This window comes from Mustelus asterias, chromosome 4 (genome assembly GCF_964213995.1).
Source record: "Mustelus asterias chromosome 4, sMusAst1.hap1.1, whole genome shotgun sequence".
In the NCBI taxonomy this organism is placed as follows: domain Eukaryota; kingdom Metazoa; phylum Chordata; class Chondrichthyes; order Carcharhiniformes; family Triakidae; genus Mustelus; species Mustelus asterias.
The window spans coordinates 133,151,059-133,154,692 of record NC_135804.1 but is presented as its reverse complement, the minus strand read 5'-3'; the positions used below and the strand labels follow the sequence as shown (position 1 = coordinate 133,154,692).

Here is a 3,634-nt window from a genome sequence, read left to right as displayed (position 1 = left end):
TATTTATAGCCTAACAGACATAAACAAAATTAAACAAGTCAAAACATTTTTATATAATCATAATTACCTGACGAGGTGGTAATTCATTACTAGCTGTTGCTCAGTGAAATGTATCCTCCACTCCCATAGGTCTGCCTGAGGCCCAGGATTTAAATTGGAGGTTTCTGTAGGAACATTGGCACTGGCTTCTACTCAAACACTTGGCCTTTTCCCTAAAGGTTAGAGTGTATGGGTGTGATCTTACCAGCCGTTCACGCTACACTCCCGCTGCAGCGAGGTTGGAGAATTTGGCACCCGGCCAAATCTCCGTTTGCTGCAGCAGGGATGGGGGAATCTTGCCGGCATGAATGGCGGCAACATTCTGACCAATATCTTTCATCTTGTTCTGTCAATGATATCTCTATCCCTTTTTGTCTGTTACTTATTTTGTGTACTTTCTACAGCTCTTTTTGCAGCTGTGAGCCTTTTTCCACTGTTACTGAACATGCACAGACTGAAATGTCCCAGCCTGTCATTTGATTCCACATAGGAACTGCCTTACACACTGTGAATGTAGTCATAGATATATGGGGCAGAATTTTCCGGCTGTTCATCCCGGCGGGATTCGCTGGTTCTGCTACAGTGAACGGAGATTTGGCTGAGCGTCAAATTCTCCATCCTCGCTCACAACAGCAGCGTAGCATTAATGGACGGAATATTCCGGCCATATAGTCATAGCTCCAGTCATCCAATTGGATGACAGAGAAAGTTCAGATGTCATCACCCAGAGGAAAAGCCGATGGGTGCGCATGCATGATATTTAATCAGGAATGTCAAACTTCTGGAGGGCAACGATATGCTCCCCGGACCTTTCCCTGGATTCCCTGGATTCCCCTGATGGTGCATCATTTTTAATGGAATAGACATTGCTAACATAGACTTGGTGCAAAATTATATGAGGTGCCAGATTCTCCACCCTGCCCAGTTAAAAAGTTAGGATGAATCCTTCCCAGGAGAACACCAACTGTCCCACATCTATTTAACAGTCAATTGGCTGTTAATAGGCTAGATAAAAGCAATTTAAAAAAAAATACTTTTCCAATTCAATCAAATCAAGTCCAATTCAGAGTCTCAACAAGTTGAGACATTTCCGATCCAGGCTGACAAGACAGGGCCTCCACACCTGTCTTGGGCCTGATCTACATGAGCCAAGCTGATTGGAGGAGGGGGAGGTTTCCTCCTCCAAGGCTTAATCTCATTTGCATCTCAGCCAAAAGACCGAGATGCCGCTTTTAAAAATTGTTTCATATGAAAATGAAGCTTAAATGTGACCTAATGACCTCGACCAAGCGCAGGCAACCCATACTACACTTGATCTTAGCCAAAAGGCCGAGAATAAAAGCAAATTAAAAAAAAAATACTTTTCCAATTCAATCAAATCAAGTCCAATTCAGAGACTCAACAAGTTGAGACATTTCCGATCCAGGCTGACAAGACAGGGCATGCAATCCTCTACCCTGTCTTGGGCCTGATCTACATGAGCCAAGCTGATTGGAGTAGGCAGACGTCTCCGCCCCCCCCCAGGCTTGATCTCATTTGCATCTCAGCCAAAAGGCCGAGATACCGCTTTTAAAAATTGCTTCATATGAAGCATATGAAGCTTAAATGCAACCCAATGGCCACTACCAAGTGCAGCATCCGCATAACTACACTTGATCTTAGCCAAAAGGCCGAGAAGCGGCAAATAAAAAAAAAAAAACTTTTCCAATTCAATCAAATCAAGTCCAATTCAGAGTCTCAACAAGTTGAGACATTTCCGATCCAGGCTGACAAGACAGGGCGAGCGACCATTTACCCTGTCCTGGGCCTGATTTACATGAGCCAAGCTGATTGGAGCAGGTGGAGAAGTCCTCCTCCAAGGCTTGATCTCATTTGCATCTTAGCCAAAAGGCCGAGATACTGCTTTAAAAAATTGCTTCATATGAAACAAATGAAGCTTAAATGCAACCCACTGACCTCAACCAAGTGCAGCATCCGCATAACTACACTTGATCTTAGCCAAAAGGTCTTAGCCAAGAGGCCGAGAAATTTTTTATTTTTTTTTTAATACTTTTCCAATTCAATCAAATCAAGTCCAATTCAGAGTCTCAACAAGTTGAGACATTTCCGATCCAGGCTGACAAGACAGGGCAAGCGACCACTTACCCTGTCCTGGGCCTGATCTACATGAGCCAAGCTGATTGGAGGAGGGAAAACAATTCCTCCTCCAAGACTTGATCTCATTTGCATCTTAGCCAAAAGGCCGAGATACTGCTTTTAAAAATTGCTCCATATGAAACACATGAAGCTTGAATGTAACCTAATGACCTCAACCAAGTGCAGCATCCGCATAACTACACTTGATCTTAGCCAAAAGGCCGAGAATTTTTTTTTAAATGCTTTTCCAATTCAATCAAATCAAATCCAATTCAGAGTCTCAACAAGTTGAGACATTTCAGATCCAGGCTGACAAGACAGGACGGGAGACCAAAACCACCCTGTCCTGGGCCTGATCTACATGAGTCAAGCTGATTGGAGAAGGGGGAGGATCCTCCTCCAAGACTTGAGCTCATTTGCATATTAGCCAAAGGCCGAGAAATTACTGCAGATGCTGGAATCTGAAACTAAAATGCTGGAAAATCTCTGGCGGCATCTGTAAGGAGGGAAAAGAGCTGACGTTTTAAGTCCAGATGACCCTTTGTCAAAGCTAAAAATCATAGAAAGTGAGAGATATTTATAATGCAGGGTGAGGGAATGAAAGATGAGTCACAGCCAGAGAAACCAGGGGAAAAGGCTGCTAATAGCAGTTCAGAGAGAGAATAAAAGATGTGAATGGCCAAATGGCAGAGAAGCTGAAATCAGAGGGTAAGCTGTGACAGATGAAAATGTGGGGAGAGGGGGAGGATGGGTGGGAGAGAGGTAAAATTAGAAAAACTGTGGGGGAGGGGGGGCGCGTGGTGAGAGGAAGCAAAGGGGAAGAAAAGGTAAGGAAAGGGGGATCAAGTAGGGGAAAGAGTGGGGGGAGGGGAAGAAAAATGAAGAAAGACAATAAAGAAATAGAAGGTCTGAAAACAAAGAGGTTGAGTTGCTGGTTAGGTGCATTGGTCATGCTAAATTCTCCCTCTGTGTACCCGAACAAACACCGGAATATGACAACTGGAGGATTTTAGCAGTAACTTCATTGCAGTGTTAATGTAAGCCTACTTGTGACACTAATAAGTAAACCTTTAAAAGTTACTGTGAAAATCCCCTAGTCCACACTCTGGCTCCTATTCAGGTACACTGAGGGAGAATATAGCATGGTCAATGCACCTAACCAGAGACTTGTCTAACAATCAGTCAATGTTTCATCATCTTTTTTCTGTGGGTTTTGTTCCTCCGCTCCAGATAAGAACAATGAAAAGCAGGAGGCAGTGGGAAAGAGGTGAATTAAGTGTTGGCACATTATTTATATCACAGTGAGTGAACGCAAGTCCTTGAAAATAATTGGCCCAGTGTGCTGAAAACTTGGCAATATCTGTCTCCAAGTTAAATTGAGGCTGTTAGAATTGTTGTTTTTATCTCTCTGCAACACTTTAACATTCACCATTGGATCTTGATTTGATTTGATTTATTA

The 3,634-nt window shown here is 43.2% G+C and overlaps 1 pseudogene; it reads right to left on the bottom strand.

Annotated features, from left to right (window-relative positions):
* Positions 1–1,223: 1,223 nt before the first annotated feature.
* On the bottom strand, positions 1,224–1,380 carry LOC144493218 (U2 spliceosomal RNA; annotated as a pseudogene).
* Between the last annotated feature and the right edge of the window lie 2,254 nt (positions 1,381–3,634).